The sequence below is a fragment of the Sapajus apella genome, unplaced genomic scaffold (assembly GCF_009761245.1).
Source record: "Sapajus apella isolate SASKATOON/1434 unplaced genomic scaffold, GSC_monkey_1.0 scaffold131, whole genome shotgun sequence".
Classification (NCBI taxonomy): Eukaryota; Metazoa; Chordata; class Mammalia; order Primates; family Cebidae; genus Sapajus; species Sapajus apella.
In genome coordinates this window covers 1,433,709-1,460,664 of record NW_022437071.1, presented here as the reverse complement: position 1 = coordinate 1,460,664, position 26,956 = coordinate 1,433,709, and positions in this window count along the sequence as shown.

Here is a 26,956-nt window from a genome sequence, read left to right as displayed (position 1 = left end):
ATCATCCTGAATGGACAAAAACTGGAAGCACTTCCTTTGAAATCTGGCACTAGACAAGGATGCCCTCTCTCACCACTCCTATTCAACATAGTATTGGAAGTTTTGGCCAGGACAATCAGGCAAGAAAAAGAAATAAAAGGTATTCAATTAGGAAAAGAGGAAGTCTAATTGTCTCTATTTGTAGATGACATGATTGTGTCTTTAAAAGATCCCATCATCTCAGCCCAAAATCTCTTTAAGCTGATAAGCAACTTCAACAAGTCTCATTGTGATGTCAAGCTGAACAGAGTATTATTTATAGACATTTAATTATTAAATAATTGTTTAATATAAAAATTTTGATAATTTTTAAAATAATACGAATGCTCAAATAAAATACACGAAATGCAAACTATTTCTAAGCAATTGGTTTCTGATAAGTTGGCATCAAAACAAATTTAAAAATTCATTCCACTTTTTTTTCTGAATTCCACTTTTAATGACGTTACATTTAATGAGCGGGATTTCTTATGTCATGTTATTAAATATGGATGTAACACTCAAAACAATGTCAAAACCTTGTATACTTTCTATTTCAGGCTACTCCAATTGTCAATGGTTTCCTAATGCAAAGAATAGTTATTAATGCATATTTCTCATAATACAACATGAATAAATTAAAATTTTACAATAAAAAGCCTTGTCTCAAAGAATTAAAAAATTAGTTAATGTAAAAAATAGTTATTTAACATATCTGATAAGCAGCACAACATGATATTTAAGAATATAAATTCTGGATACTCAGACAACATGAGTGCAAAACAGTCATGTGGTCAACCCACGGTAAACGGCATCATCTCTGCACCTGAACTGGGTATGACGTCAAGACTGCTGATGTCACAACCACATGCACATCAAAAGAATATGACATTTTGTAACTGAAATTATGAGGTTTCTTAGGTAAGAAAAGTAAGCATCCAAGTCTGTCTAATGCCTTGAGCTGAAGAGGCCAGTGGCTTTGGTTTATACTGTACTCAAGGTATGGGCCTGGGGGAGAGTTTCAGCATGCAGGCAGCGAATTGTGCTTTAAGAGACAGAGTACCTGGGTTTTCTAATTGGTTGTCCAGATGTGAAACAAGAAGGAATAAAAGACGGTTGGGGATTGAACACCGTTGCTGGTCAAGCATCTAAATGTAGTCAGACTCTTAATTATAATAATCTAAATCTATCAATTCCTAGCTGTGGCACTTCAAGTAAATCACTTATGCGTGCTATACAATTGGCATAGTAGTCATTTCTATTGCATAGATTTGTCTCATGAAACTTCATATATAAAATTGTCATGATATAAGTTTTTATCACATAGAATAGTCACAGAGTTTAAAGGAATATCTAAATATATGTATCTTTTAGAAATTTTTGGGGCACATAGTGTCATCTCAGAGATGGCTGTCCTTACAGAACCATTACGTGCTAGCCTCTATGCTAAGCAGAGTATGTGCCAAGTGCCTGTCATCAAGAGCTCGTATTGTCATTGGAGAGAAAGCTAAAAATAGCTCTAAGGTTGGTGCTATAAATTTCACATATAATAAATTTGTATGTAACATTTATAAATTATACTATACATATATTTATAAATTATTTTCAAATATTTAACTATATGCATATATATTTATATTTAAATATATATATATTTATATATATACAGAGAGAGGGAGAGAAAGAAAAGGGAAAGCTTAACTCAAACTGGAGCAGTTAAAATTTGAGGTTGACTTTGAAAGCTAAGTAGTGGTTTGCAGGCAGAGAAATAGAGAAAACTATTTTTTAGACAAATGAAATAGTATAAATAAAAGCATTGAGGTACATAACTATAAGTATTGAATAAAATGGATATTAGAATGCAGGATTTGGGAGGTAACTGGATATTCACAGGACAACCAGTGATGTGTAAAATATATATAATTGCCAAATTGTCCATTATAAATTATAAAACTATAAGAGCTTTCAAAAATGGGAGTGAATCACAATGATAATAATGAAAGAGTCATTTATGGAGATGATGCAATTTAATACATCTCCAAGTTGGTGGAATTTGCCTAAATCAAGAAAGTTAGTTGAGTGTATTCTATGCAGTAAAGAATACAAAGACAATCTGTCTCTGGGATTGGAAAAGACCTGCCTGACCCAGTTAAAATAGATACATGGAGAAATTGTTATGAATAAATTTTGGTAAACCTCGTGATATCATAACATTTAAGTGTGATAAGTAAAAGGAATTAAAAGTTTAAAGCAACTACACCTAAAAGAATGAAAGACACAGAAAAGTTCTGCTTATTAATACAGTCAAAAGTCAACTACCCATAAATAGAAACTCTACTTGCTCCTCTATTGTAGGAATAATTTTATTTGCTGAATCTATAGTGGTAAGCAAGAAAGAAGAGGCCCCAAGTCTCATGAAGCCTATGATTTAATAATGGAGACAGAAGATAAATGAATAAATAAATAGAAGAATTCTAGTTAAAAACTTTACAAAGTAAGCAAAACAAGGTAAACTGATAGAAAATGGACTAAGACATGGAGTAATTTTAGAAAAGTCCTGCAGAAAGTTGACCATTCATTTGAAACATAAACAGTTAGAAAAAATTATTTATCCAAATACCTAGAGGAAGAATATTCAGACATAACAGAGTTACGGAAAAAATAAGAATAAAGCAAGAGAGCTCAATTAGCATTTGAGAAACTGAAATAAATGTGTAAATATAATAATTCTTTATAGGAAAAGCAAACAGTATTGGATTGCTATATTATTAGATATAAGGGATAAAGAAAGAAATACATAAAATTCCAACGAGAGATCTAATAATTATTAAATGAGTGCTTTAATGTACATTTTTCAAATAAGTTTTAAGGTAATAAAGGTACATGGTAGAACTCATTTAATATATGTGAAAGCAGTGGATTTCAGCTGTTGTGAGCTATCACAATATGATAATCTGCAGGATTTGAAACAGGTTCTCTTAACTTTAAAGCTCATACCAGTGGCATTTTACCATACTCCCTTTATAGGCTTAAGTGATACATGATGACATGATTAACACAAAGAAGCTATTAGAAAAGAAAATTAATATACTTACAAAATAGATTTGTAGCCATCTACATGGGACTGCCTGCCAGGTCACTGGAGATGGTTAACAGATAAACAGGGTCCCAAAGCTGTATTAAAGTGAATAAATTCTATAAAGGAGAGATTTGAGAGAAAAAGAGAAGCCCTTGTATTGTTTTTTTCTTGCCAGTCTATGGGGGCTGAAATATGGATTTGATAAAAACATTAAATTTTTAAAACTCATTTACCATTTGGTTACAAAATATTAATATTCTAATATTTTCCAAATATTAAAATTTGGGATTTAGAATAACTATAGGAAAAAACAAATTTTTGAGGAAGTTTGTTTTTTTACCATATTGAAATGTTAACCATTTTTAAGAAAATCGCTCCTGGAGTAATCCATTTGAAAACATAATCTAATTAGTTGTGAAACTTTGGCTTCATTTTACATCAGTTCTGGGAAGTGAAGTCTATATTAATAATGAAATGTAGAGAAATAATAAAAACATTTGCTAAAATAGGACAATTTAAATTATTTAATTTGAGTAATTTATGTAGAGAATGATACAATGAAAAAAGCTACAATATCAATTGGAAAGTATTTTTGCTGTTTTAGTGAACTTTAACTTGTTCAGAATAATTTATGTGGAAGAAAAAGCAATGGATGACATGAGAATTCTGGGAAAATGTCAAGGTAGAATGTATTAGGAATCTTTATTCTCACCTAAACAACAATTGTATTGGCAGAGTTTGTCTGATATAACCATTTTCAAACTTTTTGGACTATTGAACTCTTACAACTTTCAAGAAGATGCTTGGACAGTAAATTACAGTTAATTTCTTTCAATATCATCTCTTACCAAGAGTTATTCATTCTCACTCTGAAGCTCTGTAGCAGAGAGCAATATATTTGTTCCTGGGGCAGCTATCACACAGCTTACAGGAACCAGAGTGGGAAATAAACAGACTGTCTTCAAAATATTGCTGATCTATGTTATGATTGCTGATTGCAGTTTCTGATCATAGAGGAGCAGGCACAGTGGCAAGCAGCCATTGCTACACCTCCTCCTCAGTTGTTGCAAGCCCCTCTCTATGGTTCTGAAGCAACTTACAGGGGATCCTAAAGAGCCAGCACTTTTATGCTCCCTTTCATTTTCCTCTTTTTTTTTTTTTCTTTTTGAGAGCCATATTTTAAACATTAGGGCATTCAAAAGCAATTTCACATACAAGATAATTAGAAATTTACTACAAATGCCCACCATCACCCCTAGTGATCCACTAGCAAAATGTTTGCTTTCTGTTCCCATGACGTTATGTTCTGCTGGCCTAGAGGTCTTAGTTTCAGAGGAAGGAACACTGCCACCAGGAGACAACAACAATTCCATTAAATTGGAAGTTACAATTGCCACCTGGACACTTTGGGTTTCTCCTATAGTTCAGTAAATAGGCTAATAAGGTAGTTTACAGTGTTGGCTGGGGCGATTGACCTGGACTATCAAGATGAAATTCCTCTACTACTTCACAACAAAGGTAAGGAAGAGTATGGATGGAATACAGGACATTCATTAGGGCCTCTGTTAGTATTACCTTGGCCTATGATTAAGGTCAATGGGAAACTACAACGGTTCAAACCAGGCTGGACTACAAATGGCCCAGACTCTTCAACAATGAAGGTGTGGGTCACCCCACCAGGAAAAAAAAACATGACCTGTCAAGATGCTTGATGAAGTCAAAGGCAATACAGAATGGGTAGTAGAAGAAGGTAGTCATCAATCCCAGCCATGACCATGCGACTGGTTGCAGAAATGAGGACCTCAATTGTCATGAGTATTTTTTCTTTTTTCTTTTTTTTTGTTAGAAACATATTTGTGTGTGTATACAGTTGCACTAAGAAAATAGTTTCATTTTATTTCCTTTTTCCTTTATCATGTGACATAATATTTATTGACCTCATATCAGCATTTAAATCTGTTAACTTTACATAATGGTATTTAGATTGGGGATTGGTGTGTTTCCAGTTGTATAAAGGATAGTTGTATTATGTTAGGTGTAATTGTGGCCTTATTATTGCCTTATTTGAAGATTACGTATGATCTCAGGAGATGTGTGTAGGTTCAAGTTGATGAAGGATGGATTTGTGATGACTTACGTTGAGTGTCAACTTGATTGGATTGAAGGTTGCAAAGTATTGATCCTAGGTGTGTCTGCCAGGGTGTTACCAAGGAGATTAACATCTGAGTGAGTGGGCTGGAAAAGGCAGACTCACCGTTAATCTAGGTGGGCACAATCTAATCAGCTGCCAGAATAGTTGAAATATCAAACAGACCAAAAAAAAAAAAAAAAAAAGCATGAAGAGGCTAAGCTGGTTTAGCCTCCCAGCCTTTACCTTTCTCTCATGCTGGCTGCTTCCTGGCATCAAACATTGGACTCCATGTTCGTCAGCTTAAGTACTCAGACCGGCTTCCTTGTGCCTCAGTTTGCAGATGGCCTATTGTGGGATCTTGTAATCATATGAGTTAATACTACTTAATAAACCCTCTCTCTCTATATGAAGATAATATATATATGAAGATAATATATATGGAGATAATATATATGTGGAGATTATATATATATACATATATATATGGAGATAATATATATATATTTCATCATGGAAAGGGCAGAGGTTTGTCCTCCCTGGAATGGACACTACACACCGGATATGGGTTTGCCTATCCTGTACACAATGCTTCTGCCAAGACTACCATCCATGGACTCACAGAGTGGCTTATATATATTTATGTTTAGTATTAGTTCTGTCCTTCTAGAGAAGCCTGACTAATACAGGGGCAAATAACGTGGTTGAAATTCTCATGTTCTTAGGGCTTTGTGGAAGGTAGAGCTTGTAAGTGATGAAATTGCATATCTAGCTGAAGATGTTTGCAAATAAAATGTTGAAGATAGAATTTTGTTCCTCCTGACTGCTTACTAAATTCAAGAAGAGAGAAGTAACTTAAAGATGTAATTGTTAAGGACACATAACATGAGATTGGGAAATTATCATCTTAACCATGTTGCAAAACATAAGAAAACATTTTTGTAAGAGAGCACTTAGAATGAAGCCAGCACACTGTTTGATAAGGAGATGAAGTTGAAATGCCAGATGTGCTTATATATGCAGATTGATCAAGGGAATTTTAGTTCAGATCTGTCTCACCATGGGTCTATCAGGTCCCTTTACACATTCTGTAGACATTTCCCCAGTTCTGGAAAGCATAATTAATTATAGACATACTCTAAAATTGGGATCCAGAATAGGTCCTTGAGGTGAAAGGATTCAAGGCTATTGTAATAGGAAATGTCAAGCAGAAACCATCAGAACTTTCTCTACTGAAGAAAATAGTAAACTAAAGGCAATGCCACATTCCTGAAGGGAAGACAGAGATTAGTAAATCAGCAAGAACTTTAAAATGCTGAGGTGAGATTTCGTGGCATGACCCCATTCAGTCCAACTATTTGGACTTTGGGGAAAAAAAAAGAGAAGAAAATGTAACATGGGTGTTGAAGAATGACAAGTAATTATTTTAAGCCTCACCAGGGGATGACTCCAATTCCAGCTGCTGCTTCAAGTATGATTTTATTGCTTGAGCAAATTAACACATCCTTTGGTACTTAGTGAGCAGCTATTGATCTTGCAGATTTTTTTTTCTCAATACCTGTTTAAAAAAAAAAAAAAAAGACCACCAGGAACAGTTTCTTTTAGCTGGTAAGGCCAGCAATAAACCTGTATTTTTCTACTTCAGAGGTTTATCAGCTAAGCAGATCTTTGTCATGATTTAATTCATGCGGATCTGGATAACCTTTCTCTTCTGCAAGGCATCATGCCAGTTCATTAACTTAATAGGATTTTGTTGCTAGGACACAGTGAGCAACCAGTAGCAACTATCCTTGACTTATTGCTAAGACATTTGCATAACAGAGTGTGAAATACGAATCTGACAAAAAATTAAAAGACTTCAACCTCAGTGAAACTTCTATGGGGCCAGTGGTGTGGTACATATCAAGACTTCTCACCCTTATGAAGGATAATCTGTTACAGCTGATGTTTTCTGCAACCAAAATAGAGGTACGACCCCTAATGGGCTTCTTTAGATGAATATATTCCTCATTTGGATGTGCTACACTAGTCCATTTAGTCTTTTCATTGACTGCTAGTTTTATATGGGGTCTAAAGTAACACAAGGCCCTGCAACAAAACTAGGCAATCATGCAAGCTGCTCTACCACTTGTGCCATGTGATCCAGGAGATGCAAGAGTGATTGACATTTCAGTGCACATCAAGATGGTACTCAAACTAATAAATGCATGAAATATTTCTATGTATTAGGAAAACACAACAAATAAAAATAATCAAAATCTTCTTTAGCAAAGTGCAAATTAAACCACAATGAGACACCACTACACACTCATGAGAGGGTTTATAAAATAAAAGAATGTAGAGATTTCTAAGTGTTGGCAAGGAAACCTCACACATTGCTGGTGGGGATATAAACTGTTAACAATCATTTTGGAAAATAGTTTAGCTTCTCTTCCAAAAAAAAATCTAAATGTTTCAGAATTAATTAGTTTGCATTCTAGGGAGTTGTGTGGTTTTTTGTTTGTTTATTTTAAAGTTCAAACCCTTAACATTCCTCATACTGGACACTGTAATTCTCAATTACCTGTGGTGAAATTATGCCATTTAGACTGTTAATTCAATGAATGACAGTTACAATTTAAATAGTCTGGCTTAGAGAGGCCCCAGATTTCTGTTTAAATTAAGAACACTCTTGGCCGGGTGCGGTGGCTCAAGCCTGTAATCCCAGCACTTTGGGAGGCCGAGGTGGGTGGATCATGAGGTCAAGAGATCGAGACCATCCTGGTCAACATGGTGAAACCCCGTCTCTACTAAAAATACAAAAAAATTAGCTGGGCATGGTGGTGCATGCCTGTAATCCCAGCTACTCGGGAGGCTGAGGCAGGAGAAATGCCTGAACCCAGGAGGTGGAGGTTGCGGTGAGCCGACATCGCGCCATTGCACTCCAGCCTGGGTAACAGGAGCGAAACTCCATCTCAAAAAAAAAAAAAAAAAAAAAAAAAAAAAAAAAAAAAAAAAAAGAACACTCTTAAGAGTTGGACAGAAGTCACTCTTAAAATTTCTTGTGAAATTTGTATCTTGAACCTCCAACTCTAGCCTCACAATCAGAGACTCCTAGGTTACGGAAAATTTGGAAAGGGAAGTTTCACACAGATCAAGAATCTTACAGATAAAGCAAGACACCTGAATAAAACCCTAAGGACTTTTAAATGATCTTAGGCAATATTTTTCCAAAAGCTGCTATTGTGAAAATTTAGTTTCTGAACTCCTCAGCCTCAAGAAGCAAACATATCAAGGCCTATGACCGTCCCCTTCTTTATGAATTTCTTGTAGGTGCACACGAAAAACTTGATGAAGACCGACCGATAGTAGTGCTGACAGTAACAAGTTTGCTTTCCACCTAGAATAAAGTTTTTCTACTAAGATCAGATAAGCAAAGGATTTCTAAAAGAGATCTTACTTCCTTGGAGTCGTATATCCACTTGCCCCTCTGATGTCACTTAATGTATTTTGTGGATTAATTCGTTTATAGCTTAGATTTACAACTTTAATTAGTTTGTCTAAATGTTTCTATTTTTTTTGAAGCATCTACTCACATGCCTATTGACACAGATTTGATGAAGTTTAAAAATAAGCTGATGCTTTCTAGAATTTATGGGGAATAAAGGTACTATTTTAGGAGGAATGGTGAGGAACACATTGCCTTTTCTCACTTAAAAGTGTTACATTCTCTAATTTTGGTACCATAGGAAGAATTTTGAATTTGGAATCAGATCTGGATTTGAGTCCTTGCTCTTTATGTAAAAATCTTTCAGATGACTGGGCATTAAACAATATTTTATCAGAATTTTAGTCTTGATTTTCTTATTTGTAAAATCTGGAAAAGGTTTACCTGTCAGTCAAAACTCTACTGATAACACACATGCAAAAATAATATATGCAAAAATCATGGTTATTAAAACCTGAAAATACAAGGTTATATTTCATTTAAATATATTCTTATCCAATAATAATAATAATGACAGTTATCTTTACAAATAAAATTAAATACCTCCAGTGTGAAATGCACTCTTTCACATATTTTACAAAATATTATCTTCTACATATAACTACGAGAAAAGTAACATTATTGTATCATTTTCACCGGTGAAAATCATGAGACTTATCCAAGATCATATAACTGACAAGTGATGGAATTAGTACCTAATAATTTTAAGGTGGAAGAAAGTTTTTTTTTCCAACCAAATATAAGTTCTTCATTCAGACAATATATATTTCTTCATTTTTCAATATATTTATTGATGAATATATATTTATTAACCTATATTACTTCATTGCATATATCACAAAGAAGATGCCTAAAATATGTATTGCAGTTTTGCTTTTTATCTTTACCAATAAACTTAGAGGCAGAATAAACCTGAAAAACTGATATTGCCTATATACCTAGAATTTCTATTCATAATTCTTGCAGTTATTTATACATTTTAGATTATTTGAAAATTTCTAAGTGTTAGAGACATTAATAGTTATCAATATAGTATATGTAACAATTGTTATCTTGAAAAAACCACTTGAAGCTGAGTCTTCTGGGTCTGTTTATTTCTGATTCATTTCTATATACTAGAGATCATTAGGGCTTATGTAAAAAAAAAAAAAAAATCACTTCCAGAGCTGTCACAAATGTAACCAATTAGTGCTGTAAACCCCAAATACTATCTATATTATTGAGTCAATCTAAAATAAAATAAATTAGGTACCTTTTTAAAACTGCAAAATCTGGAAGGAAAGCCTTAAAACATTTATTTTTTTAGTCATATTTACTGTAAATGATGAGAGGAAGGTAGAAACCTCACTTATCAATGTGATAATGGTGAAAATTATACACAAGTAGACACAATTTTTGTCTTTTAAAGTTCATAAATGATAGGTTAAAGCATATGCAGTAGCTTTGTATAGTAACCTAAATTGTAATATGTTCTGTTGATTAACATTCGGCAATATGCAATTACCAGAGACTCAAGTAAACAATGCTACCTATGGATATAATGCAAAAGAACTCTGAAGCTTGACCAAAGAGATGATGGGACTTTTTTAAAACTTAAAAATTAGTGATTATTTGTAATATAAATATAAATTATCAAACAATAGAGTACATTTGAGAATTTGAAACAGAATCATATGTATGTTATTAAAAGTTTTTAATATTTTCTATTCCCACAGAGATAAATTTCTCAATATAATCATGGCAAAACTCACACTCCAGAAGTATGAGAATGCTTTGTCAGGAGATAGGCAGAGATGGCTGAAATCTTGAGGTTTAGTGTGTAAATAAGCTACTAGAATAGAGAACACATGAGTGGAAGGAGAGTACTGGCCAATATTTACAACAGAAGCACAAATAGATTAATGAATTATCACATTTAGGTAGCCAATCTTATATGGGAATATCATTTTCTCTAAAATATGCCAAATTCTTTTCCATTCCATCTCTCATACATGTAACAACAAAGTTGTAGGCTTTGAAAAGATTATTTCCAGAAAGGCAAATAAGCTATTTTAAGCTTCTGATAGCCCGTATAAATATCTGCCTTGAAGCTGCAAAGATCTAGTACAACTCATGGCTTTCTAAGCATATTTCAAAAGTAGATTCTAAAACATTAGTGAAGGGCCTTATAGGGGATCAAACATATTAAAATGCTAAAGGAAATTTACATCATTTGTGATTTACAAAGGGATCTTGTGATTATAAAAATTTGTTAGGATTTGTGAAAATGTAGGGATGCATTAGAATTAGGAATGGTAGGTGTAATTAGGGAGAAAAAGCAAAACTGACTTCATTCATACCTTTCCCCCACTTCATAGAATTGTTGGAAGGATAATATAAAATGTAATACTTTGTAAAGCATTCAATACTATTCCCAAGGTAAATGTCTTACTATCTTCTCTAACTCTTTTAAAAATAAAAATAATGCTAATGTTTTACACATGTTGTATTCTAAACATTTTAACTAAGTAGAGGGTCTTCATCTGATGTTGATTTTATTGTTATCCTTGTTTTACAGTAGAAGAAAAGTGAATCGCATTTATGTTAAAAAATACACACATTTGAAAATACACACAAAATAAAAATGTCAAATATAATGCAAAGTTTTTTTCATTTATTACACTACAATTGCCTCCCAATAAAAGCAAACCTGAGTAAATAGATGAAAACCTAGTTTATTAATTGTCTACATCAACTGGAAAAGAGCTAAAAGGACTGAGACTCTAACCTGTGTGGTACTAGAAAAAATTCAGTTTCATGTATTCTGACATTAAATTCATGATAATTCCAATGAAACTTATGCTTATTAAATAATTATTTCACAGTCTACATTATAGTGATCACTTCCTCATGGTGGGTTTTTTTCTATCTTGAGGGGTTAAGAGTCCACAATAGGCAGGCACTCATTCTGAGTGTAATCTCAATAGATATTCTTATTCCAACCAAGGACATGGATGCTTTAAACTTAATAATTTCTAACACCTATTTTACTGGTTGATCTTTTTGGAACATTAACTGTAATGTTAAGAGACATTTAGCTGTAACTAGTTATGAAACTACCGCTCCTGAAAGCTAAAGACTAGGTCTGAAATGTGCTTTTAATACTCTTGAATTTCAGATAAAAGAGATAGTTACAACTACTATTTGGTATTAGTTTTCTAAAGAGAATTGGCTAAGTAGATCACTCAGCATAAATATCTTTGGGCAATGAAAATGTTGATTTTGTTCAACTGAATGGAGCACTGTGATAATAATGAAATCACCCTCCAGAAGAAATCTAAAGAAAACCCATCAAACTCTGCCGTGTGTCATTATCTAATAAAGATTAGTATTAAAATAAAAGTTGCCAGACACAGATTTCCTATTTATCAAAACGAGCAAATCACTATATGCATTTATCAAATACAATTTTCAAAATTTAAAAATATTACCCTCATATAAATAAAGAATAAATATATGTCAAAGATATTTATTCAACACATTCTTTAACTGAGGAACCCATAAGACACTACAGCTAGCTCAAAAAATAATTTGAGAAATATGAATATATATAATCAGTCAAAAGAATTCTAAATTAAATATGTTAATAAAAACAGGTTAATGTCTTACAAAGTAAAACAATAACATTAAACTTATATTTTCTGATAGACGGAAATCCACAAGTTAGCATGTGACTCCATAGCGTCTTGAGTGCTAACCACATAGTACATAGAAAAGATAAACACAAGTATATTTTCTTACATAGTTATTAATATTTCAGTGAGTCTGTTAAATGACACTGCCTTTTTATGATGCTGGAAATAGCATGCAATTATCAATTTGCTTTATTTTTACAAATGCTGCACACACAGACACACAAACACAAACACACATATTCTTCTCCCGAATTGCCCACAATAGATGTTACATGGTGATGATAGAAAACAATTTTTATAAACACATTTAAAGCATCCTATTATGAAACTCTAAATAAAATTGTGAACACTTTAAGAAGCCATGAACATCTTCATAATTTATCATAAATAGAAAAATTGCCTTGTTCATACTCACTGTGTATGTAGCTATAGAATACACTAACAAAATTTGAATTAAATATAGAAAGATAAATGTTGCAATTCATTTATTTTATGCAAAAGTACATGGAAGAAATGTTTTATCAAAACACTAACATTGAATGTGTTTGTCCTACATTAATGATACATTTCAAAATGAAATATTTAGAGTAATAGGTAACCTTAAATTATTTTCAAACTGTGTATGAAATTGGTTAAATTTCTTATCCATACTTAAATGTACTCAATGAAAATGTTTGCTAATAAATCGAATTGCAAGAAAAATTCTAGTTATTAATTATGCTTAATTAATATTCTAATAAAAGTAAGGGATTAACCAATTAATTAACTAAATCCCTTAATTGATTGAATATGTATCCATTTAATCGGTTGACTGATTTTAGAATATTTCCTAATTTTTCTTAAAAATTTAAAATCAAGTCAACATCACAAAATACTGGAATAACTTATTCTCACTTAACAAATTTCTTGTGATATTTGAAATCCATTAATAAATATTAATAGTTATTAACTTTTCCTTTATAATGCTTGTTGTTCATAAATGTATAGAATTGCCAAACAATTAATACCAATTTTCTTTGCCCAATTATTTATTATATAATTGAGGTAATTTCATCTGGCTGGTATATTAAATTAATTATTTCAAGGAAATGTCGGGAACAACTAAACTGGATATTTTATTGCATTTATTGCATTGCTATCTTGAAATTATCTATACTTTTTTCTCTTTTGCATTACACAGTGGATGGGTCTTCTACAACAAATATAATTACAAAGATCATTTTACTCATATAAATTACTCCTGGCATAAGAACCTAGAAGTGATTATGGTCACTTTTTTATAGAAGGATGATTTTTGTCTTTTGTCCTGTATTGACAAGAAATGAAATAAATGCTTGAAAATATACAATAAAACCAAAAAGAAGTCTTTGATACAATTATACATAGTAGTTAAGAAAATTATTGAATAGTTATGAGTATTGATACAATTTATGGGTGCGGTATTATTCCATATGTAGTTAATAAGATCGTTTTCTAACTAGCTAGAAGGTGATGACCCACACTTTTAATAGTTTTTTGCATTTGTTTTCCTAATGATAAATACTGCTTGGTTGCCTTCTTTTATGTTGGGTGGATGGGAAAACCAAATGAGACACATTTTATTTAATCGACTTTTGTCTTCATTACCAACATGATACTTTGTCTCATTCATATTTTAAAGATGTTTTCCAAGGATAATCAAAATTTTGTTATATTTTATTTCTGCAGATTTTCCCTTCAAGTGATTGATTAACAGACCAATTTCGCGCTTTCAAAATTGAGTTAGACTCATTTCATTTTATTTAATATTTTTCTTTGAACAAAACTGCTTTCAAAGTAAGGGTGCCATAGACGGAACACATGATTATGAACATTTTGTTATTATACTATCCTTCTTTGCATGTCTCAGTACATTTCTTGTTAAGCTGCAATAATAGCCAATATACATGTGGACTCAGAAAAATTGGCCATTGTGGCCAAAAGGATAAAACTGAACTCTCAAACACAACTGATTTCTCTCTTTTAGCTTTATGTAAATGTTCTTGGTGGTTAAGTAACTTGTATTCCTGCATTCCAAGGATATGTGAATAAAAAAAAAATTGTTTTCACAATGTAGGCTTAATTTTATACATTTAAGCAGTTTAATACTTCACAAAACGACTTGAGCCAGAATAAACATTGCATTTTAAAACTTTATGGAACTAATTTATTGTGTAGGGCAGGCACAAACTTGATCTCATAGCAGCAAAATTTTATGTTTCCATTTCAGCAATACTGCCTAACACAATAATATCAGGCCTGCAAATCTTAAATATAAGTTAAGCTAACATGATCCATTGCTTTATAAAACTGGAGTACCCTGTGGAGTCCTGCTGAATATGCCAAGTGATTTTTCAAAATTTAATCATTCTAAATGTCAGATAAAGGTGCTTTTGCTGTCATTCTTTAAAACTGGGGCAAAAATCCCAAGTGTGCCTTCAAGTTATAGAGAAAGCCTCTTCTTAACACTAGTATTAAATAAACAGCATCCTTTCTAATCACCATTTATTTTGCTAGCTACAATAAATAAAGCATATAATAATAAATTAAATAAGGCAAATTTATGACAAAATTATTTTGTAAAGATAAAAATATAGGCATCTGCAAAACACAAATTTCTTATAATCATCAGGTCAATTTGAATTTCCCTTTTAGTCATTCCTTGCTAAACAGACAGAAGTTTGTCAGCTTTAGAAATACATACTTTATCACAAAAATTATTATTTTAAAAATTGTTTTTTCTAGTTACATCAAAGTTGTTTATCTTAATTGTCAAGTTGCTTGGATAAACAATATGATCATACAAGCAAGTATGCATTTAATTGTAGAGTTGTATTCTGCAAACACTAAGTTATTTGGTAAATCATCTGCAGATAATTTAAATTTTGCTTCTCATAAATATCAGCTATATTTTACATATAGAGTACTAAAGGCAAATTATACTCTCAGGGTTTTTCATATAATTCATATTTTAAAAACTATTATCAGAGAATTTATGAGCATACATAATCAAAACCCCAACCACCACATCAAAAACATCCAATATAACATTTTACTGATTTAAAATCTATAATTATTTCATTGTATAACCATGTATAAAAGTGTCAAATTGATTGATCAAATTATTTGACAGTAATTATGAATGTGTATCAACTATTTATTAGCTGTTCTAATAACGCAGACTATTAAAATTTGCATATACATATAACCACTTCTTAGAAGTAACATATGTAATCAACTTTATTTAACTATAATTTATATGCAATAAGAAAACACGTACTTTAAATGTAAAGTTTAATGAGATTTTACAAATGTGTACATCCATGTATTTACCAGTGCAATCAAAATATATAATAATTCCTTGGATCAAGAAAAATGTATTTTGAACTATATTCTAATTATTGAAATGTCTCCATTACAAATTTGATAACATTGAAGAGTAGACTTGTTTGCCTTTTACCTAGATTCTATTTGCATAGTATTGTAGAACAGTAATAATGGATTTGTAATAAAGCGGCTTGATTGTATTTCCTTTGACACGACTTATGACCTAGATGGCCCAGGACCCAGGTCAATTCCTTGAATATCTGCGATATTTATATTAATTATGCTATGATAATAATACCCTATTTGTAAATGGTTTTCATGAGAAAGAAATAAGACATTTTTAAATAATTAAAAATATAAATCAGTACATAAATATGTATTGTTTAGCATAATTATTAATTCAGCAACAATACATACTTATCTCCTCATACAATTTTCTTACAATAAGCTTTTGCCTTCTGCTTTTCTATTTACTTCTAGAAATATAGGACAAGCATATAATAGGTCACTAAGACCCAGAAGTAGCATACTAGTTCCAAATGAACACAGCAATATATGTGACCTCAGAGAACCTTTCTGGAATCATAATAGTGGTAGATGAGTTCTTATTTCTGCCCTCTGGACAAAGGTTATGAGAAGCTTGTTAATTACAGCTACTCTAAAGCCTGACCCTCAGTTGACTAATTCTATAAGGTAAGCCAACATTTTGAAGGAGATGTACGTGATAGTTCCTGTTTGAAAATGTCTATGAAATAATAATTATTTGGAGTGGGAAAAATCATGGTGGCTTACTTAGAAGGAATTAAGAAAGTCATGATGAATTAGACAAACAACTTCATTTTAGATGTTTACTAGAAAATATTTTACACAGAAAAATAGAATACTAGAAGTGGTTAGGAATACCTTCCACCAGGAAACGGAGCATAGTGAGAAGTCATTAAGCCTGCCCCCCTATTATGCCCAGGTGTTAGAGGATGCAGAATATTCAAGCTCACCCACAGTGTTATAATGCTATTTTCTAGTGTGGTGCAATTTTAGAGAGCTGGTACTGCTCAAAATGATACAGCATGGATCCAACACTCACTTTATAATCGTTAAATAGTTTTTTCAACTGGCACTCCAAATGTTTTGATGCTACTGAAAAGAAGGGTGATTACATAGGGCAGTAACATGCCTTTCCTGCTCAGTTGTTATTTGGCAAACTAACCTTGATGTTCGCAGCAGGCTTTGAAAGGCCGGGAAAATTTTCATTGTGTCAGAATTGTAAAGCACAGGAAAAAATCAAGACATGAAAATATTTATTTCCCAAATATAAAATATATTATCAATTATGGATTTTATATATATATATATATATATATATATATATATATCAGCCCCAGATGACTTAAATTCCAGTTAAAAACTGTTATCGTGAAAGAGAATGAAGATACTATTATTTTCACTAATTCCTTTGAAAGTGAGGTCAAAATTTCTGAGCTTGGGATTATGATACCACTCTGGGCTTTTAAAAAACTCTACTTTTAGTACTGCTATGAAGAGACAATTACAGCCTGCTAATAAGAACTCATTTTAGCTGCCATTTATTAAACATCTACTACCAGATAAAAACTTTTGCTAAGCATATTTTTTAGAATAAAAAGCTTTACTGAGGTATAATTTTCATATAATAAAATTAATTCACTACCGTTTGTACTTTGTTGGGTTTTGACAAGTAGGTACCATTGTGTTACACTCTCACAATCAAGCTACCAAATATTCACACTTAGAATCTGTCTTAGAAGTTTAGTCTGTCTTAGAATTTTATATAAATGGAACCATACAGTATGTTATCATTTCTGCTTGGCTTATTTACATAGCATAACGCTTTTGTGATTAATCTATGTTATGGTTTATATCAGCAGTTCACTCATTTTTTTAAATCTCTGAATACCATTTCATTGTAATGATATAACAAAATGTGCTTACCAATTCACCATTTGATAGACACTTGGGTTGTTTCTAGCTTTGAAATATTATTAAATAGCTGACATGAACATTGGAATGCAAATCTTTGCATGAACCTATGGTTTCATATCTCTTGAGTAAATATTTTGGAATGAATTTTTGAGTGATATAGAAAATGTGTGCTTAATTATATAGGGAACTGATATACTACTTTCCAAAGTGGCTATTGTATTTTGCATTTCTATGTTCAATGTATTAAAGTCTCAATCTCTTGGCATTTTGTTAACATTGGTTTTCTGGGTCTTGATTTTATTTATTTATTTTTTAATAATTTATTTATTTTACTTTAGATGCATACTATATCTGGCATTTCTCCCCATGTTATCCCTCCCCACCCTCTCCTCCCTCCCCACCCTCCATTGTCTCTCCCCTACCCCCACCAACTGTCCCCTGTGTGTGATGCTCCTCTCTCTGAGTTCACATGGTCTAGGTCATTTTAATTTTAACTGTTCTAATGGTGGGCTGTCTCTCGTTGGTTTTAGTCTAAATTTTCCTAACAGATAACAATAGTGAATTACTTTTCATAAGTCCTTTTGGCCACTGAATTTCACTATTACCTTAAAGTGTTTCTTTGAATCTTTTAAACATATTCTTAATCTATTTGTTGTTATCATTATGCTAAGATGTGAGTTTTTAAATATAATCTGGATATAAATCTTTTATCAGGTACTTGTTTTTTTTTCTTGTTACCAATTATTACCAATAATTGGTAATAATTGTTACCAATAAACTTGTTACCAATTATTCTTCTAGGCTGTGTCTTGATTTTCATTCTCTTAATGATTATGAGCGAATTTTTATGTTCAATATGTGTATTTTTCTATACATAGTTCATATTCTTTGCATCCTAGGAAATGCTTATTTAACCAAAGTGTCAAACACATTTTTACAGAGTTCTTCATTCTTTTTTTATAGGTTTAGCTCTCATAGTTAGTTTATAATCAATTTCAAGTCAATTTTTGTTATTTTGCAAGATAAGTGTTTTTTTCAGCTTGGGCTGCTTTAAATACGAGCCTCTCTCCCCCTCCTGCCCCTGGTCCCAACCCAGACTGCCACTCTGGGAATCATATTTCCAAGACATGAATTATGAGAGACACTGCCAAGCTGTAGTATTCTGCCCCAACCCCCATAATTCATGTCGTTTTGTCAATGAAACTACAACAATTTAATTTTAATTATTCTCAAAGTCTTAACTTGTTTCAGTACGACCCGAAAGTCTGAAGTCTCATCTGTGAGTCTGTGAAATTAACACAAGTTACATACTTCCAATACACAATGATGAGACAGGCAGAAGGTACACAGTCTTATTCCAAAGGGAGAAATAAGCCAGAAGAAAAGAGTAACAGGTCCAAAGCAAATTTGAAATCTTGCAGGAAAGATATTAAATCTTAAAGCTGGAGAATAATCCCCTTTGATTCCTTGTCTGGCCTTCTTTGAACGCTGGTATCAGCGATGGTACTTCAAGGTTTCAGGAAATCCTGCCCCTGTGGCTTCACTGGGCTCAGCATACACTTTAGCTCTTTCCGATTGAAGTTGCACACTGGTACCTGTAGCTTTCCCAAAAGGGCACTGCGTGCTGCTAGTGGCTCTACTCTTCTAGGGTCCCAGTAACGGCCCTGATCACACATTTTCCTAGGACATTGCTCTGATGGAATCTCTCTGCCCCTTGACTCCTGCAGCAGATTTCTATCTGGGCAATCCAAGTTTGCTGACACATCCTTTGAAATCTAAGTGGGGGAAACAATGCCTCCACAGCTCATGAATTATGTGTGCCTGCAGATTTGGCACAAAATGAACTACGCTAAGACTTATCACTGCATTCTACAGGGCAGCACATGGAGCTACACATGGGACACTTGACACACAGATGGGGCAGATGTGAAGTGTTGCTCCGGGATACAGAGAGCAGAGTACTTAGCCCTGGGCAGAGGGTGTATGGAGAGTGCCAGGAACCAGTTTCCAGAAGCTGTTCTTCCCTCCTGGTCTTCCAGCCTCCGATGGTAGGGGTGGCCTTGAAGATCTCTGAAATGCCTTTAGTGCCTTGTATTCATTGTCTTGAGAAATAGCATCCTGCCTCCCTTCTAACCATCTAATCTCTTAAAAAACATTGCTTGGCCGTACCCATGCACACATTTTTTTTTTTTTGCACTTTACATTGCCAGGCTGCATTTTTCCAAATATTTCTGCTCTGCTTTCCTTTCAAGTATAAATTCTGTCTTTAAGCAATTTCTTCTTTCTTGATTCTCACTGTAAGCAGCCAAAGTAACCACAAAATATCTTAAAAGCTTTGTTGCTTACACATTCCTTCTACCAGACATCCTAGTTCATCATTCTTAAGTTCAGCCTTTCATAAATTATAAGGCATAGACACAGTTCAGGCTGTTTGCTACTTTATAAAAAGGTTGGTATTTATTCCAGTTGCCAATACATTCTTTTCTGTTTCATCTGAAATCTCATCAGCATAGCCTTCACCGTCCACATTTCTATTAACATACTGATCATGATCGTTTCAGTAATCTCTGACAAGTCCCAGGCTTTTCCTAGTCTTCTTCTTTACTTCTACTGTTTTCTTTTCTATTTATTTAGATTTTTTTTTTTTTTTGGTAGAAAGTGTTTTACTCTGTCACCCACACTGGAGTGCAGTGGCGTAATCATGGCTCACCACAGCCTCAAACGCCTGGGCTAAGGCAAATCTCCCAACACAACCTCCCTAGCTTAGTCTTTGTGACTTTTGAGCCCTAAGTAGAATTGTCCTTAACACTCTGTTTATGACATTCTAGGCTTTTTCTAGTCTGCTGCTTAAAACTCTTACAGCCTCTGTCCATTTTCGAAGCAAGTCCAAAGCTCCCACATTTTCAGGCATTTGTTCTTAGCAGTAACTCACTTCTTGGTAACATTGTTTTTTTCTTTAGTCAATTTTCTGCTGCTCTAACTAAATACCTTAGACTTGGTAGTTTATAAAGGAAAGAGGTTTATTTAGCCCACCATTCTGGAGGCTGGGAAGTCAAAGAACCAGAGGACTGCATCTGATGAGGGTCTCATACTGCTTCATACATAGTACAAAAGCAGAAAAGCAAGCAAGCATGTGTGAAAAGAAAGCAGATACAATGGATGGCCTTGTTTTATAAGGACCTTCTCTTTTGATAACTAAGCCTGTACTGCAAGACTGAGAACTCTCTCATTCCTTCAAGAATTCACCTATTCCCATGAAAGGCTGAGTCAATCCCTCGGATTAAGAGGGATGAATCCCTGATAACTAACTAATTCTCTCTTAAATGCCTCACTTCTGCATATTACCATGGTAGGAAAAAACTTCCAAACATAAATTCTGGGGGACATAGTTACACTACAGTACAGATCTTTGGTAAAGTCACTTATTTACTATAGTAGCTTTTTCATAGATTCCTAGCCATTTTCTATATATACATACAATCAGGTCCAACAAAGTATATCTTATATTATGATTTTGTACTTTTTCTTATTTTTCAACTATTTTCCATTTTGTATGTAGAAACTAAGTTTAATCATAAATAAAACTAAAAATGGCAGACAATATGGCCTTGTCCTTAATCTTAAAAGAAAAGCTTTCAGTCTTTTGTTAGTTATTAATAAATAAATATTAACTGTAGTTTATTTTAGTTTCTTCATATCAGGTTTAGAAAATACTTTCATTTCTAATTTCATGAGATTATACCATAAATAGTTGTCAAAATGTTTTAAGTCCTTTTTGGCATGCATTGAGATAATTTTTAGTTGTTTTCTTTTTTCTTTTTATTCTTTTAATCAAGTTAATTATAAAATGGTTTGTTGACTTTCTAAATATTTGGGAATTTTTAAATACATTTTTTCTCATTGATTTATACTTTGATTTTATTATGATCAAAACATATATTACTTAATTTAAATGATGAAATTCATTGAAACTTTTGACCTGAAATATGGCCTGAAATACTGTTTCCATTATATAACATTTCTCACAGCTGAAAATAAAGTGTATTCTAATGTTCGAGAGCTGAATTATCTGAAAAATCAATTAGGTCAGCTGTTTTGATTCTCTTTTCGGGCACCGTTCAGTCTTCCTAACTTTTATTCTACTTGTTTGTCACCTACTAAGGGATAAAAGTGTCTAAAACTATGACTTTAAATTTTGTTGTTTCTCTTTGCACTTGCATAAATTTCTGTTTTATGTATTGTAAAACTTCGTTAGGTTACTACATATGTAAAATGTTTATAATCTGATAAATTTTTAAATCATTTTGAAATGTTTCTCTTTATACCTGATAATATTTCCTCTTCTGAGGTGCTTAGTATCTGATATTAATTTAACCACTCCAGCTTAGTTGGGTTTCTTTTAGTGTTTGCATATGTATATTCATTTTCTTTTAATATTTTCATACATTTTTATTTTAAAGTGGTTTCAGATTTACAGAAAACTTGTGAGGATAATACAGAGTTGTCATATAACCAACAACCAGTTTGTCCTATTATTAATATCTTACCTATCGTGGCAAATTTGTTAAAATTAATGAACAACTATTAATACATTAATATTAAATAGACTCCATAGTTTACTCAGCTATTTATAGGTTTTACCTAGTGTTCTTTCCCTGTCCCAGGATATTATCAAAGTTATCACATTTTATTTGCTTATGATGTCTTCATGGCACTTTTGAGATTTTATTCTCATATGTGGGTAGCAATTGCTGTGAAAATATCCTTATTTTGCCTTCATTTTTAAAGATTGATTGACTGGTTATGAAAAACTAAATTGACTGTTTTGTTTCTTATCACCTTGAAAAACTAGCTCCATTATTATCTAATTTGCTCAGATTTCGGCAATAAATTTTCTACCGTTTTACCTGTGTTTTTGTATATAATTCACATATGAAAGTAATGGCTTTTGAAAAGATTTTATTATTATCATGACTAATTAGAAATTTTATTTTGACATATTTGGTTGTAGCTTTCTTTATGTTTGTTCTGTGTGGTGTTCACTTAATAACCTGGGCATGTGGATTTACACTTTTCATCAAATTTGGAAAATACAGCCGAGAATTGTTGTTAAAATAACTTTTGTGTTTCCCCTTTTTTTCCTGAAACTCCAATTGCACATTTGTTATATTGCAAGATTTGTCTTATAGGTCTAGAAATCTCTATGCATTAGTCTGTTTACTCACTGCTGTAAAGAAATACTGAGACTGGGTAATTTAAAAAGGAAAGAGGTTTCATTGACTCAGAGTTCTACATAGCTGGGGAGGCCTCAGGAAGCTTACAATCATGGTAGAAGGTCAATGGAAAGCAAGGCCCCTTCTTTACAAGGTGGCAGGAGGGAGAATCAATGCAGGAGAAACTACCACATACTTATAAAAGCATCAGATCTCATGAAAAGTCACTATCCAAAAAAAAAAAAAAAAAAAAAACAGGGAGAGACCAGGTGGAGATAATTAAATCAGGGGCAGTATCCTCCTGTTTTTTTTTTTCAAAAAGTCTCTGGGAAGCGCCAAACTTTTCCACATCTTCCTGTCTTCTGAGCCCTTCAAACTCTTCCAACTTCTGACTGTTACCCAGTTCGAAAGTTGATTTCACATTTTCAAGTATCTTGATAGCATCACCCCACTATCTGCAATACAAGTTTACTGTATTAGTCCATTCTCTCACTGCTATAAAGAGATACTTAAGACTGGGTGATTTATAAAGGAAAGAGGTTTAATTGACTCACAGTTTTGTATGGCTGAGGAGGCCTCAGGAAACTTATAACGTATAATCACGGAGGAAGGCAATGGGGAAGCAGGCAACTTCTTCGCAAGGTGACAACAGGAAGAATGAATGCAGGAGGAACTATCACACACTCATAAAATCATCAGGCCTCATGACAAGTCACTCACTATCGCAAGGACAGAATGTGGGAGACCACCCCTGTGCTTCATTTACCTCCACCTGGTCTCTCCCTTGACAGGCGGGGTGTAGGGGGATTACAATTCAAGGTGAGACATCACTCTGCATACTGTTTTTTTCTTTAGATCTCTAGCTTTATGTTTCATAGCTTCTATTTCTTTTCACTGATTTGCCTACTCACAAGGTCCTTTACACAGGTTTTCATTTGGTGCTCACTAGGAAGACTACAGAAAAAGGGGAAGACTGGAGATGGAGCCTCTCAGTGGGGAAGAAAAGGAAGTGATAAAGGCTAGAATTTTAGTAAAGCCAATTTATTTTGTTTTTGTTTTGTAATATAGTAATAATATATAATAGAAATTTAAAAAGTTGAGATTGAAGGTTATTTCATGGGAAACATTGAATCTGCTCTTATAGGAATGGGAATTATACAGTATAGAAGAAGAATGTGAAAGTCATAAAGAAAACAAAATGGGTACTAACATAAACAATGTCTTGGAGTAGATGATTAGGGAAGTCATAGCATTATAAAAATACACATTTATTCATAGAAGGGTTATACCTTAAAGCAAGATTGCTAATGAATTAAAGTTATGGTCCAGAGATTCTGGACTAGAAAATTTATATTTAGTTAAAATGTATTCATTCCTGGCAGTTCTAAAGTCATTCAGCTCAAGATAATATGTAGGTTTAGAGATAATGAAGAACTTCTTCAGGGACACTCAATCAAATATGGTAGTTTTGGAAAAGCAATATTTCATAAGAAGGGTTAAGAGTTAATGGGCAGGAGAAAAGAATCTTGAGGTAACTGATTTGTACAGAGACTGAATTGATTGTGGTAACCAGCATGAAGTTATGAGAGTCTTCTTATTTTATAGTGGTTCAATATATAGAAAGTTCAGTCTATTAGTTTTAGATATTTATTCCATTCTCCCAATAACTTTTTCAATTGCCTCCTACCCAAGCCATTCCTTATATGCTCTAAAAACCTTTGCAACTCATTTGAAATTATCAGTTTGAGAAGACTGTAAAATTGCCTATTAAAGATTGTCAAACACAGGCCACTGAGGGCAACTATAGAAATCATGGCCCTCATGTTAACCACGTCTCAGAGTTTAAAGTGTGTGGTGTCTATAACCTAAACAACGATCTATTCTTTGTAGGAAACTACTTGACTTCCATTTGATGAGCAGTCCTAAAATTGGCTTTTTATTCTTATAATTATATAGGAAATACTCTACCCACTTTATATGTCAAAGTTTCACTTAGTCTAATTAAAGATCAGGCCAAAAATTCTTTCTTATCAAGAAAAAATAGTGAAATGCAGAATATCTCCCACAACATACATTTAATAAATTTTGGCTTTTTCAGAAGTATGAGTGGAGTATAGATGGATACATAGAATTATAAGCCCCTCTCTATCACACACAAATACACACGCATATGGACAGCAAAATATGATTTACACATTGAAAACTTGAAAATTATTTCATTCACCTTTGCATTACCAGGCCAAGGATAGTTCTTGGGATTTACTAATGTGGTTATCAATAAGTGTTTGTTCTTTATAATAAAATAGTTATAATTTCAAAATTCTAGTTTAAACCTAAAATATTTAAGGCCATGATTTCCCAATGCCTTTTTATGTTGAGGTTTAAATAAATTTACGCATATACAAAATTTGAAGGAAAGTTACTTTTTCTAGTTTCTTCTCTATTTTGGATTATATAACCAGAAATTTACATGAAAATTCTAAAATATTAGATTTTTTTTTGCTATGAAAGAGAAGAAGCTTATTAGTCATGGAATGTGTAATTTGTGAAGTAATCAGTGGAAAATAACATCAACCTATGAAAACAGAATAGGCTTATTTTTTAATAGTCTTAGTGTGATTAGTCAGTGAATCAAGTTAAAAAGTGCCATTAATCTCACAAAATACTTTAGATATTTCAATCTAGCTTTAGCTCTGGGAATATTGCAAGCAAAACAAATAGGATACAATTAAAGGACATTTGTGTGTTAACTGATCATCTTGAATGGCTTTTTCAAAGTCAGTTTAATTGACTATGCAGTACTGGAAGGGAGTAATTGAAATAAAGGGTGAGAATTGCAAATCTTTAATTATCTTCTGATGGTAATGATTACAGTGTATGTAATCTTGAGTCAGTAACATTTTATTTAGATTATTTCATTCAAACAATCTTCACCAAGTCTACCTTTAAAAAATAATGAAGCAGTTTTTCTTTTTTTTCCCAAAGGCACACTATGCAGAATTTACTTATCAAGGCAAGATTCTAACTTGTAAAGCCCGATGATTAAAAATACTAATAATTATATAAATGTGTGAGGTTTTCATGACATGTGATATGCCATACAAATTACTTGGACAATTTTCTTTGTTTGATAGTTACATAAAATAAAAATGTTAAAAATTTTAAATTGTGTAAATTTAAGGTGCATAACATGATGTTTTGATATGTTAATATCTATATGTATTAAGTGATTGCTACAACCAAATTAACCTATCTATCATTTCACGGTTGTTTTTCCTTCTTTTCTTTTTTATTTGCTGATGAACATAGCTGAAATACGCTTTATTAGCAAATATTCATTATGCTTCTCATGAGGAACACTTAACTTGCTTCCATATCTTGCCTATTGTGAATAATGCTGCAATAAACATGAGAGTGCAGATATCTTTACCAGGTAATGATTTTATTTCCTTCTGATATAACTGAAGAGAGATTACCAGCTCATATGGCGGTTGTATTTTAGTTTACGTAGGGAACTCTATTCTGTTTTCCTTAGTGTCTGCGCCAATTTACATTTTCACCCACCAGGTATAAGGGTTCCCTCTTTCACACCCTCACCAACATTCTCTTTCCTTTTTGACAATAGCGATCCTAACAAGTGTGAGGGGATAACTCCTTGTGGTTTTGATTTGCATCTTCCTAATGATTAATGATTACCTTTTCATATACTTGTGGATATTTACATATTTTGGGAGACCTATGTCTATTTGAGTCCCCAGCATATTTTTTAATTGGTTTTCTTTTTTTAATTTTTTGACTATTAAGTTGTGAGAGTTCCTTATAGACTTTGGATATTAATCCATTATCTTATATATGTTTCACAAATATTTTTTCCTAATCCAGAAACTGTCTTCCAGTTTTGCTGATTGCTTCCTGTGCAGTGCAGAGCATTTTAATTTTATGTATTCCCACATGTGTATTTTTGTGTTTGTGGTTTAGCATTTTGGTGTGCTATCAAAAAAATAATTGCCAAGTTGAATGTCAAGGAGCTTTTCCTCTATGTTTCCTTTTGGA